A 13,800-nucleotide genomic window follows, 5' to 3' on the forward strand; every position below is an offset into this window, starting at 1 on the left:
GAGTGGAGTGGAGTGGAGGAGGGATGCTGAGAGTGGACTGGACTGGAGGTGGGATGCTGTAAGTGGACTGGAGTGGAGTGGGATTTTGAGAGGGGACTGGAGTGGAGGAAGGATGCTGAGAGGGGTGTGGTGTGGCGTGGAGGAGGGATGCTGAGAGGGGCTGGAGTGGAGGAGGGATGCTGAGATGGGACTTGACTGAAGGAGGGATGATGAGAGGGGAGTGAACTGGAGTGGAGGAGGGATACTGAGAGTGGAGTGGAGTGGAGTGGAGGAGGGATGCTGAGAGGGGACTGGAGTGGAGGAGGGATGCTAAGAGGGGAGTGGAGTGGAGGAGGGATACTGAGAGGGGACTGGTGTGGAGGAGGGATGCTGAGATGGGACTTGACTGAAGGAGGGATGCTGAGAGGGGACGAGTGGAGTGGAGGACGGATGCTGAGACGGGGCTTGAGTGGAGTGGAGGAGGGATGCTGAGAGAGGAATGGAGGAGAGATGTTGAGACGGGACTGGACTGCAGGAGGGATGGTGAGAGGGGACTGGACTGCAGGAGGGATGCTGTAAGTGGACTGGAGTGGAGGGGGATTTTGAGAGGGGACTGGAGTGGAGGAGGGATGCTGAGAGGGGACTGGAGTGGAAGAGGGATGCTAAGAGGGGAGTGGAGTGGCGTGGAGGCGGGATGCTGAGAGGGGACTGGAGTGGAGGAGGGATGCTGAGATGGGACTTGACTGAAGGAGGGATGCTGAGAGGGGAGTGGGCTGGAGTGGAGGAGGGATGCTGAGAGTGGACTGGAGTGGAGGAGGGATTCTGAGAGTGGAGTGGAGTGGAGGAGGGATGCTGAGGGGGGAGTGGAGGAGAGATGTTGAGACGGGACTGGACATGAGGAGGGATGCTGAGAGAGGAGTGGAGGGGAGGAGGGATGCTGATAGGGGACTGGAGTGGAGGAGGGATGCTGAGAGAGGACTAGAGTGGAGGAGGGATGTTGAGACGGGACTGGACTAAAGAAGGGATGCTGAGAGTGGAGTGGAGTGGAGGAGGGATGCTGAGTGGGGAGTGGAGGAGAGATGTTGAGACGGGACTGGACTGGAGGAAGGATGCTGAGAGGGGAGTGGAGGGGAGGGGATGCTGAGAGGGGACTGGAGTGGAGGAGGGATGCTGAGAGGGGAGTGGAGGAGAGATGTTGAGACGGGACTGGACAGGAGGAGGGATGCTGAGAGGGGAGTGGAGGGGAGAAGGGATGCTGAGAGGGGACTGGAGTGGAGCAGGGATGTTGAGGGGACTAGACTGAAGAAGGGATGCTGAGAGGGGAGTGGAGTGGAGGAGGGATGCTGAGAGGGGATGGGAGTGGAGGAGAGATGTTGAGACGGGACTGGACTGGAGGAGGGATGCTGAGAGTGGAGTGGAGTGGAGGAGGGATGCTGAGAGGGGAGTGGAGTGGAGTGGAGGAGGGATGCTGAGAGGGGACTGGAGTGGAGGAGGGATGCTGAGATAGGACTGGACGAGGAGGGATGCTGAGAGGGGACTGGAGGGGAGGAGGGATGCTGAGATAGGACTGGACTGGAGGAGGGATGCTGTAAGTGGACTGGAGTGGAGGAGGGATGCTGAGAGTGGAGTGGAGTGGAGGAGGGATGCTGAGAGGGGAGTGGAGTGGAGTGGAGGAGGGATGCTGAGAGGGGACTGGAGTGGAGGAGGGATGCTGAGATAGGACTGGACTGGAGGAGGGATGCTGTAAGTGGACTGGAGTGGAGGAGGGATGCTGAGAGGGGAGTGGAGTGGAGTGGAGGAGGGATGCTGAGAGGGGCTGGAGTGGAGGAGGGATGCTGAGATAGGACTGGACTGGAGGAGGGATGCTGAGAGTGGAGTGGAGTGGAGGAGGGATGCTGAGAGGGGACTGGAGTGGAGGAGGGATGCTGAGAGGGGAGTGGAGGAGAGATGTTGAGACGGGACTGGACTGGAGGAGGGATGCTGAGAGGGGACTGGACTGGAGGAGGGATGCTGTAAGTGGACTGGAGTGGAGGGGGATTTTGAGAGGGGAATGGAGTGGAGGAGGGATGCTGAGAGGGGACTGGAGTGGAGGGGGGTTTTGAGAGGGGACTGGAGTGGAGGAAGGATGCTGAGAGGGGAGTGGTGTGGCGTGGAGGAGGGATGCTGAGAGGGGCTGGAGTGGAGGAGGGATGCTGAGATGGGACTTGACTGAAGGAGGGATGATGAGAGGGGTGTGGACTGGAGTGGAGGAGGGATGCTGAGTGGGGAGTGGAGTGGAGTGGAGGAGGGATGCTGAGAGTGGACTGGAGTGGAGGAGGGATGCTAAGAGGGGAGTGGAGTGGAGGAGGGATACTGAGAGGGGCTGGTGTGGATGAGGGATGCTGAGATGGGACTTGACTGAAGGAGGGATGCTGAGAGGGGAGTGGAGTAGAGTGGAGGTGGGATGCTGAGACGGGGCTTGAGTGGAGGAGGGATGCTGAGAGAGGAATGGAGGAGAGATGTTGAGACGGGACTGGACTGCAGGAGGGATGGTGAGAGGGGAGTGGAGTGGAGGGGGATTTTGAGAGGGGACTGGAGTGGAGGAGGGATGCTGAGAGGGGACTGGAGTGGAGGAGGGATGCTGAGAGGGGAGTGGAGTGGCGTGGAGGCGGGATGCTGAGAGGGGACTGGAGTGGAGGAGGGATGCTGAGATGGGACGACTGAAGGAGGGATGCTGAGAGGGGAGTGGGCTGGAGTGGAGGAGGGATGCTGAGAGTGGACTGGAGTGGAGGAGGGATGCTGAGAGGGGAGTGGAGTGGAGGAGGGATGCTGAGGGGGTAGTGGAGGAGAGATGTTGAGACGGGACTGGACAGGAGGAGGGATGCTGAGAGGGGAGTGGAGGGGAGGAGGGATGCTGAGAGGGGACTGGAGTGGAGGAGGGATGCTGAGAGAGGACTAGAGTGGAGGAGGGATGTTGAGACGGGACTGGAGTGGAGGAGGGATGCTGAGAGCGGACTGGACTAAAGAAGGGATGCTGAGAGGGGACTGGAGTGGAGGAGGGATGCTGAGGGGGGAGTGGAGGAGAGATGTTGAGACGGTACTGGACTGGAGGAAGGATGCTGAGAGGGGAGTGGAGTGGAGGGGATGCTGATAGGGGACTGGAGTGGAGGAGGGATGCTGAGAGGGGAGTGGAGTGGAGGAGGGATGCTGAGGGGGGAGTGGAGGAGAGATGTTGAGACGGGACTGGACAGGAGGAGGGATGCTGAGAGGGGAGTGGAGGGGAGGAGGGATGCTGAGAGGGGACTGGAGTGGAGGAGGGATGCTGAGAGGGGACTGGAGTGGAGAGGGATTTTGAGAGGGGACTGGAGTGGAGGAGGGATGCTGAGAGGGGACGAGTGGAGGAGGGATGCTGAGAGGGGAGTGGAGTGGAGGAGGGCTGCTGAAAGGGGACTGGAGTGGAGGAGGGATGCTGAGATGGGACTTCACTGAAGGAGGGATGCTGAGAGTGTTGTGGAGTGGAGTGGAGGAGCGATGCTGAGATTGGACTTGACTGAAGCAGGGATGCTGAGAGGGGACTGGAGTGGAGGAGGGATGCTGAGAGGGGAGTGGAATGGAGGAGGGATGCTGAGAGGGGACTGGAGTGGAGGAGGGTTGCTGAGATAGGGACTGGACTGGAGGAGGGATGCTGTAAGTGGAGTGGAGTGGAGGAGGGATGCTGAGAGGGGACTGGAGTGGAGGAGGGTTGCTGAGATAGGACTGGACTGGAGGAGGGATGCTGTAAGTGGACTGGAGTGGAGGAGGGATGCTGAGAGGGGAGTGGAGTGGAGTGGAGTGGAGGAGGGATGCTGAGAGGGGACTGGAGTGGAGGAGGGTTGCTGAGATAGGACTGGACTGAAGGAGGGATGCTGAGAGGGGAGTGGAGTGGAGGAGGGATGCTGAGAGGGGAGTGGGGTGGAGTGGAGTGGAGGAGGGATGCTGAGAGGGGACTGGAGTGGAGGAGGGATGCTGAGAGGGGAGTGGAGGAGAGATGTTGAGACGGGACTGGACTGGAGGAGGGTTTCTGAGAGGGGACTGGACTGGAGGAGGGATGCTGAGAGGGGAGTGGAGTGGAGTGGACGAGGGATGCTGAGATGGGACTTGACTGAAGGAGGGATGCTGATAGGGGAGTGGAGTGGAGGATGGATGTGAGAGTGGATTGGGGTGGAGGAGGGATGCTGAGATGGGACTTGACTGAAGGAGGGATGCTGAGAGGGGACTGGAGTGGAGGAGGGATGATGAGAGGTGAGTGGAGTGGAGTGGAGGAGGGATGCTGAGAGGGGGACTGGACTGGAGGTGGGATGCTGTAAGTGGACTGGAGTGGAGTGGGATTTTGAGAGGGGACTGGAGTGGAGGAAGGATGCTGAGAGGGGTGTGGTGTGGCGTGGAGGAGGGATGCTGAGAGGGGCTGGAGTGGAGGAGGGATGCTGAGATGTGACTTGACTGAAGGAGGGATGATGAGAGGGGAGTGAACTGGAGTGGAGGAGGGATGCTGAGAGGGGACTGGAGTGGGGGAGGGATGTTGAGAGGGGACTGGAGTGGAGTGGGATTTTGAGAGGGGACTGGAGTGGAGGAAGGATGCTGAGAGGGGTGTGGTGTGGCGTGGAGGAGGGATGCTGAGAGGGGCTGGAGTGGAGGAGGGATGCTGAGATGGGACTTGACTGAAGGAGGGATGATGAGAGGGGAGTGAACTGGAGTGGAGGAGGGATACTGAGAGTGGAGTGGAGTGGAGTGGAGGAGGGATGCTGAGAGGGGACTGGAGTGGAGGAGGGATGCTAAGAGGGGAGTGGAGTGGAGGAGGGATACTGAGAGGTGACTGGTGTGGAGGAGGGATGCTGAGATGGGACTTGACTGAAGGAGGGATGCTGAGAGGGGACGAGTGGAGTGGAGGACGGATGCTGAGACGGGGCTTGACTGGAGGAGGGATGCTGAGAGAGGAATGGAGGAGAGATGTTGAGACGGGACTGGACTGCAGGAGGGATGCTGTAAGTGGACTGGAGTGGAGGGGGATTTTGAGAGGGGACTGGAGTGGAGGAGGGATGCTGAGAGGGGACTGGAGTGGAAGAGGGATGCTAAGAGGGGAGTGGAGTGGCGTGGAGGCGGGATGCTGAGAGGGGACTGGAGTGGAGGAGGGATGCTGAGATGGGACTTGACTGAAGGAGGGATGCTGAGAGGGGAGTGGGCTGGAGTGGAGGAGGGATGCTGAGAGTGGACTGGAGTGGAGGAGGGATTCTGAGAGTGGAGTGGAGTGGAGGAGGGATGCTGAGGGGGGAGTGGAGGAGAGATGTTGAGACGGGACTGGACATGAGGAGGGATGCTGAGAGAGGAGTGGAGGGGAGGAGGGATGCTGAGAGGGGACTGGAGTGGAGGAGGGATGCTGAGAGAGGACTAGAGTGGAGGAGGGATGTTGAGACGGGACTGGACTAAAGAAGGGATGCTGAGAGTGGAGTGGAGTGGAGGAGGGATGCTGAGTGGGGAGTGGAGGAGAGATGTTGAGACGGGACTGGACTGGAGGAAGGATGCTGAGAGGGGAGTGGAGGGGAGGGGATGCTGAGAGGGGACTGGAGTGGAGGAGGGATGCTGAGAGGGGAGTGGAGGAGAGATGTTGAGACGGGACTGGACAGGAGGAGGGATGCTGAGAGGGGAGTGGAGGGGAGAAGGGATGCTGAGAGGGGACTGGAGTGGAGCAGGGATGTTGAGACGGGACTGGTGTGCAGGAGGGATGCTGAGAGGGGAGTGGAATGGAGGGGGGATGCTGAGAGGGGACTGGAGTGGAGGAGAGATGTTGAGGGGACTAGACTGAAGAAGGGATGCTGAGAGGGGAGTGGAGTGGAGGAGGGATGCTGAGAGTGGAGTGGAGTGGAGGAGGGATGCTGAGAGGGGAGTGGAGTGGAGTGGAGGAGGGATGCTGAGAGGGGACTGGAGTGGAGGAGGGATGCTGAGATAGGACTGGACTGGAGGAGGGATGCTGTAAGTGGACTGGAGTGGAGGAGGGATGCTGAGAGTGGAGTGGAGTGGAGTGGAGGAGGGATGCTGAGAGGGGAGTGGAGTGGAGGAGGGATGCTGAGAGGGGAGGGGAGTGGAGTGGAGGAGGGATGCTGAGAGGGGAGTGGAGTGGAGTGGAGGAGGGATGCTGAGAGGGGACTGGAGTGGAGGAGGGATGCTGAGATAGGACTGGACTGGAGGAGGGATGCTGTAAGTGGACTGGAGTGGAGGAGGGATGCTGAGAGGGGAGTGGAGTGGAGTGGAGGAGGGATGCTGCGAGGGGACTGGAGTGGAGGAGGGATGCTGAGAGTGGAGTGGAGTGGAGGAGGGATGCTGAGAGGGGACTGGAGTGGAGGAGGGATGCTGAGAGGGGAGTGGAGGAGAGATGTTGAGACGGGACTGGAGTGGAGGAGGGATGCTGAGAGGGGAATGGAGTGGAGGAGGGATGCTGAGAGGGGAGTGGAGGGGAGGAGGGATGCTGAGAGGGGAGTGGAGGGGAGGAGGGATGCTGAGAGGGGCTGGAGTGGAGGAGGGATGCTGAGATGGGACTTGACTGAAGGAGGGATGATGAGAGGGGTGTGGACTGGAGTGGAGGAGGGATGCTGAGTGGGGAGTGGAGTGGAGTGGAGGAGGGATGCTGAGAGTGGACTGGAGTGGAGGAGGGATGCTAAGAGGGGAGTGGAGTGGAGGAGGGATGCTGAGAGGGGAGTGGAGTAGAGTGGAGGAGGGATGCTGAGAGGGGAGTGGAGGAGAGATGTTGAGACGGGACTGGACTGCAGGAGGGATGGTGAGAGGGGACTGGACTGCAGGAGGGATGCTGTAAGTGGACTGGAGTGGAGGGGGGATTTTGAGAGGGGACTGGAGTGGAGGAGGGATGCTGAGAGGGGACTGGAGTGGAGGAGGGATGCTGAGAGGGGAGTGGAGTGGCGTGGAGGCGGGATGCTGAGAGGGGACTGGAGTGGAGGAGGGATGCTGAGAGAGGAATGGAGGAGAGATGTTGAGACGGGACTGGACTGCAGGAGGGATGGTGAGAGGGGACTGGACTGCAGGAGGGATGCTGTAAGTGGACTGGAGTGGAGGGGGATTTTGAGAGGGGACTGGAGTGGAGGAGGGATGCTGAGAGGGGACTGGAGTGGAGGAGGGATGCTGAGAGGGGAGTGGAGTGGCGTGGAGGCGGGATGCTGAGAGGGGACTGGAGTGGAGGAGGGATGCTGAGATGGGACGACTGAAGGAGGGATGCTGAGAGGGGAGTGGGCTGGAGTGGAGGAGGGATGCTGAGAGTGGACTGGAGTGGAGGAGGGATGCTGAGAGGGGAGTGGAGTGGAGGAGGGATGCTGAGGGGGGAGTGGAGGAGAGATGTTAAGACGGGACTGGACAGGAGGAGGGATGCTGAGAGGGGAGTGGAGGGGAGGAGGGATGCTGAGAGGGGACTGGAGTGGAGGAGGGATGCTGAGAGGGGAGTGGAGTGGCGTGGAGGCGGGATGCTGAGAGGGGACTGGAGTGGAGGAGGGATGCTGAGATGGGACGACTGAAGGAGGGATGCTGAGAGGGGAGTGGGCTGGAGTGGAGGAGGGATGCTGAGAGTGGACTGGAGTGGAGGAGGGATGCTGAGAGGGTGAGTGGAGTGGAGGAGGGATGCTGAGGGGGGAGTGGAGGAGAGATGTTGAGACGGGACTGGACAGGAGGAGGGATGCTGAGAGGGGAGTGGAGGGGAGGAGGGATGCTGAGAGGGGACTGGAGTGGAGGAGGGATGCTGAGAGAGGACTAGAGTGGAGGAGGGATGTTGAGACGGGACTGGACTGGAGGAAGGATGCTGAGAGGGGAGTGGAGTGGAGGGGATGCTGATAGGGGACTGGAGTGGAGGAGGGATGCTGAGAGGGGAGTGGAGTGGAGGAGGGATGCTGAGGGGGGAGTGGAGGAGAGATGTTGAGACGGGACTAGACTGGAGGAAGGATGCTGAGAGGGGAGTGGAGTGGAGGGGATGCTGATAGGGGACTGGAGTGGAGGAGGGATGCTGAGAGGGGAGTGGAGTGGAGGAGGGATGCTGAGAGGGGAGTGGAGGGGAGGAGGGATGCTGAGAGGGGACTGGAGTGGAGGAGGGATGTGGAGACGGGACTGGAGTGCAGGAGGGATGCTGAGAGGGGAGTGGAATGGAGGAGGGATGCTGAGAGGGGACTAGAGTGGAGGAGGGATGCTGAGAGGGGACTGGAGTGGAGGAGAGATGTTGAGGGGACTAGACTGAAGAAGGGATGCTGAGAGGGGAGTGGAGTGGAGGAGGGATGCTGAGAGGGGATGGGAGTGGAGGAGAGATATTGAAACGGGACTGGACTGGAGGAGGGATGCTGAGAGGGGAGTGGAGGAGAGATGTTGAGACGGGACTGGAGTGGAGGAGGGATGCTGAGAGGGGAATGGAGTGGAGGAGGGATGCTGAGAGGGGAGTGGAGGGGAGGAGGGATGCTGAGAGGGGAGTGGAGGGGAGGAGGGATGCTGAGAGGGGCTGGAGTGGAGGAGGGATGCTGAGATGGGACTTGACTGAAGGAGGGATGATGAGAGGGGTGTGGACTGGAGTGGAGGAGGGATGCTGAGTGGGGAGTGGAGTGGAGTGGAGGAGGGATGCTGAGAGTGGACTGGAGTGGAGGAGGGATGCTAAGAGGGGAGTGGAGTGGAGGAGGGATGCTGAGAGGGGAGTGGAGTAGAGTGGAGGAGGGATGCTGAGAGGGGAGTGGAGGAGAGATGTTGAGACGGGACTGGACTGCAGGAGGGATGGTGAGAGGGGACTGGACTGCAGGAGGGATGCTGTAAGTGGACTGGAGTGGAGGGGGATTTTGAGAGGGGACTGGAGTGGAGGAGGGATGCTGAGAGGGGACTGGAGTGGAGGAGGGATGCTGAGAGGGGAGTGGAGTGGCGTGGAGGCGGGATGCTGAGAGGGGACTGGAGTGGAGGAGGGATGCTGAGAGAGGAATGGAGGAGAGATGTTGAGACGGGACTGGACTGCAGGAGGGATGGTGAGAGGGGACTGGACTGCAGGAGGGATGCTGTAAGTGGACTGGAGTGGAGGGGGATTTTGAGAGGGGACTGGAGTGGAGGAGGGATGCTGAGAGGGGACTGGAGTGGAGGAGGGATGCTGAGAGGGGAGTGGAGTGGCGTGGAGGCGGGATGCTGAGAGGGGACTGGAGTGGAGGAGGGATGCTGAGATGGGACGACTGAAGGAGGGATGCTGAGAGGGGAGTGGGCTGGAGTGGAGGAGGGATGCTGAGAGTGGACTGGAGTGGAGGAGGGATGCTGAGAGGGGAGTGGAGTGGAGGAGGGATGCTGAGGGGGGAGTGGAGGAGAGATGTTAAGACGGGACTGGACAGGAGGAGGGATGCTGAGAGGGGAGTGGAGGGGAGGAGGGATGCTGAGAGGGGACTGGAGTGGAGGAGGGATGCTGAGAGGGGAGTGGAGTGGCGTGGAGGCGGGATGCTGAGAGGGGACTGGAGTGGAGGAGGGATGCTGAGATGGGACGACTGAAGGAGGGATGCTGAGAGGGGAGTGGGCTGGAGTGGAGGAGGGATGCTGAGAGTGGACTGGAGTGGAGGAGGGATGCTGAGAGGGGAGTGGAGTGGAGGAGGGATGCTGAGGGGGGAGTGGAGGAGAGATGTTGAGACGGGACTGGACAGGAGGAGGGATGCTGAGAGGGGAGTGGAGGGGAGGAGGGATGCTGAGAGGGGACTGGAGTGGAGGAGGGATGCTGAGAGAGGACTAGAGTGGAGGAGGGATGTTGAGACGGGACTGGACTGGAGGAAGGATGCTGAGAGGGGAGTGGAGTGGAGGGGATGCTGATAGGGGACTGGAGTGGAGGAGGGATGCTGAGAGGGGAGTGGAGTGGAGGAGGGATGCTGAGGGGGGAGTGGAGGAGAGATGTTGAGACGGGACTGGACTGGAGGAAGGATGCTGAGAGGGGAGTGGAGTGGAGGGGATGCTGATAGGGGACTGGAGTGGAGGAGGGATGCTGAGAGGGGAGTGGAGTGGAGGAGGGATGCTGAGAGGGGAGTGGAGGGGAGGAGGGATGCTGAGAGGGGACTGGAGTGGAGGAGGGATGTTGAGACGGGACTGGAGTGCAGGAGGGATGCTGAGAGGGGAGTGGAATGGAGGAGGGATGCTGAGAGGGGACTAGAGTGGAGGAGGGATGCTGAGAGGGGACTGGAGTGGAGGAGAGATGTTGAGGGGACTAGACTGAAGAAGGGATGCTGAGAGGGGAGTGGAGTGGAGGAGGGATGCTGAGAGGGGATGGGAGTGGAGGAGAGATATTGAAACGGGACTGGACTGGAGGAGGGATGCTGAGAGGGGAGTGGAGGGGAGGAGGGATGCTGAGAGTGGAGAGGAGTGGAGGAGGGATGCTGAGAGGGGAGTGGAGTAGAGGGTGGATGTACACCCTGAATGTATCACAGTGAGTGGCGGTGCAGGCTAGAAGGGCCGAATGGCCTACTCCTGCACCTACTGTCTATTGTCAATTGAGAGGCGGCTGGAGTGGAGGAGGGCTGTAGAGAGGGGTCTGGAGTGGAGGCGCGATGCTGAGTGAGGGCTATGGACAGTTGGGGGTTGTGGAAGTTTCCGGATCTTTCCCTACAAATTCCATATTGCCATGCCTTGGAAATACATTGCTGCTCCTTCAGTGTCACTGGGTCAAAACTCTGGAACTCCGGATCATCATTGTGGGTGTCCCCACACATCAAGGATTGCTGCAGTTCAGGAAGGCAGCTCACTATAACCACCACCTTCTCCAGGGAACCTCTGGAGGGGCAGTTATACACTGGCTCAGCCTCTGAAACTCACGTCCCTTCGAGGAATAAAAATAAATATTGTTGCCCAGGGGTTGGTGAGGGTGGAAGTACAGATGGGGGTTGTGGTTGGCAGAGAAAGAGGATGGAGAACGTGAGCTGTACATTAACACTGAACATCGTTCTGTCCCTCGGTCACAGACTCCACACTCGATGATCCGTGTGTAACCCACACCGTCCTGGATCAGCCCTGGAGGAGCACGAATTGTTCCAACACTGAGTGTACCGGTGGACAATGGATGAGTGATGGAAATCTTGCTGTGGGATGGTACAGATTTAACAGGTAAAGTGAGGAGATAATCACTGAGAAACTGGACACAGAAGGGGAATGTAAACAGGGGAACAAGGGGTGTGTGAATGGGAAATGCAGGGAGACCGGGATCATCAGTGACTACACTGAGATGGGGAGTAAATACAGGGAGAGGGGAGATTCCACATTCTCGGGGTAGAGACAAGGGGGAGGTACAACAGAGAGGGTATTCCCAGGATTGGGGGGTTATTGCCCAGAGACATGGAACGGACAGGGTGAGTGTAATTTCCCATGTCTCACTGAGTGAATAAACTCCCTCAGATCAGTGACTGACTCTCTGATTGTTGTTTCAGTTCTGGAGGATGGAAGATTCCCGAGACGGTCGTTCCACAGGATCGCTGCTCCGGGTACTACCCAGGCTGGTTAAACGGTAGGGTCAGAGTTTACATCAGTGGGGCTCGGTTATTTTTGGGGAGAGTCAAACTGATGACCTGGATCTCTTCAGATAGGTTTCAGTGAGATCCCCCAGACGTTTGACAAGGTCCCTCATGGGAGGCTCATTCAGAAGATGAAGGTGCTGCTGCGGGGAGGGTGGGGTGGAGAGGGAGAGGGCAGCAGCTCAGTACTGACTGAGGCCGGACCGGACCGTGGGTTGTGAACCACTGATTTACAGTGGGTCCTGATTCACATTCCCCGCTGTACTGTGGGACCGGGTACATTTTACAGTGTTTATAAATCTCATTCCAGGTCCCCATCCCAACGTGGGAGAGGGGGAGGTGACCAGGACCGTCTGCTTCACCCAGTCTGGATACACCTGTTCCTGGAGCCGGGGGATCAATGTGAAGAACTGCTCCGGTTACTTTGTGTATTGGCTGTGGCCGACACCCTGGAATAACTCTGTGTACTGTACAGGTAGGTCACCGTTCCCCAGTGACACAGCAGTGTGGTAGTTGTGGGGAAATTCTGGGACGTCCTGAGTCACCAACACACACCATGGGCTGAGTTTTCCAGTCGGCTGCCCTGCCCGTGGTCTGTGATCACCTTTCCCGTTTCCCCCTTCACACCGGGCAGGGTCAGAATGAAACTGCCCAGTCTGACCTGTGACAGAGATCATAGAACACAGAACAGTACAGCACAGCACAGGCCCTTCGGCCCACAATGCTGTGTCAGCTGCCGGGAGAGAGTCTACTCTTCCCCTGGAGTGAGGAAGGGTGAGGCTGACAGGAAATGGAGGGAGTGAGGGGTGAGAGTGAGGGGAGGGTGGAGTGAGGCTGACATGAAATGGAGGGAGTGAGGGGAGAGGGTGGAGTGAGGCTGACAGGAAATGGAGAGAGTGAGGGGAGAGGGTGGAGTGAGGCTGACAGGAAATGGAGGGAGTGAGGGGAGAGGGTGGAGTGAGGCTGACAGGAAATGGAGGGAGTGAGGGGAGAGGGTGGAGTGAGGCTGACAGGAAATGGAGGGAGTGAGGGGAGAGGGGGAGTGAGGCTGACAGGAAATGGAGGGAGTGAGGGGAGAGGGTGAGGGGAGAGGGTGGAGTGAGGCTGACAGGAAATGGAGGGAGTGAGGGGAGAGGGGGAGTGAGTCTGACAGGAAATGGAGGGAGTGAGGGGAAGAAAGGGAGGGGCAGAGGGGAGGGGGAGGGGGTAAGAGGGAGAGGCCTGATTTTATCTGCTCCGATCGCCGATACATAAATCTCAAAACGTTGTTTAAATTTTCTCCGGTTCCCCAACAAATGAAGTGTCGGTGCCGGTCGCAGCCCTTCCATTTGTAAAACTGTTAGCAAACACCAAAACAGTGCAAACTCAGTTTTTTCCGATTATCTTCGATTCTCCCGGAGAAAACGGATTATATTTCCAGACCAACTTCTGACACTATGTCATGTTCTTTATATTAATACGTTCCGTGGGTTTCTAATAACGAAACATATTCTGGAAGAATAGAATTTTATTGACAACAGCAGCAAAACCAGACGAGTCTCACAGTGCCATGCTTCTCGATGTTTCTCGATCTTTCTCAGATTTCTGCGCATGCTCAGAACTCTCTCCAATCACGGACTTACACGTCATATCTCCACCACAGGGAGCGCCCGAGGTGTGGGGTAGAAAGGGAGGGGCAGAGGGAAAGAGGGGGAGGGGCAGAGGGTAGGGGGAGAGAGGGGAGGGGGAGAGAGGGGAGAGGCTGAGGTGATGGGGCGTGGACGAGGAGAGTGGGAGTGACGTTGAGGCTGAGTGTAGAGGGAGATGGTGAGGGTCCGAGGGGAGGAGAAATGGTGAGGGTCCGAGGGGAGGAGAAATGGTGAGGGTCTGAGGGGAGGAGAAATGGTGAGGGTCCGAGGGTAGAGGGAGATGGTGAGGGTCTGAGGGGAGGAGAAATGGTGAGGGTCCGAGGAGAGGGGGAGATGGGGAGGGGTCGAGGGGAAGGGGAGACGGGGAGTGGGAGTGATGTTGAGGCCGAGGGGAGAGGGAGATGGTGAGGGTCTGAGGGGAGAGGGAGATGGTGAGGGTCCGAGGAGAGGGAGAGACGGGGAGATGCAGAGGGGAAGGGGAGACGGGGAGTGGGAGTGATGTTGAGGCCGAGGGGAGAGGGAGATGGTGAGGGTCTGAGGGGAGGGGGAGATGGTGAGCGTCTGAGGAGAGGGGGAGATGGTGAGAGTCCGAGGAGAGGGGGAGATGGTGAGGGTCCGAGGAGAGGGGGAGATGGGGAGGGGTCGGGGGGAAGGGGAGACGGGGAGTGGGAGTGATGTTGAGGCCG

The sequence above is a fragment of the Hemitrygon akajei genome, unplaced genomic scaffold (genome assembly GCF_048418815.1).
Source record: "Hemitrygon akajei unplaced genomic scaffold, sHemAka1.3 Scf000072, whole genome shotgun sequence".
Lineage (NCBI taxonomy): Eukaryota > Metazoa > Chordata > Chondrichthyes > Myliobatiformes > Dasyatidae > Hemitrygon > Hemitrygon akajei.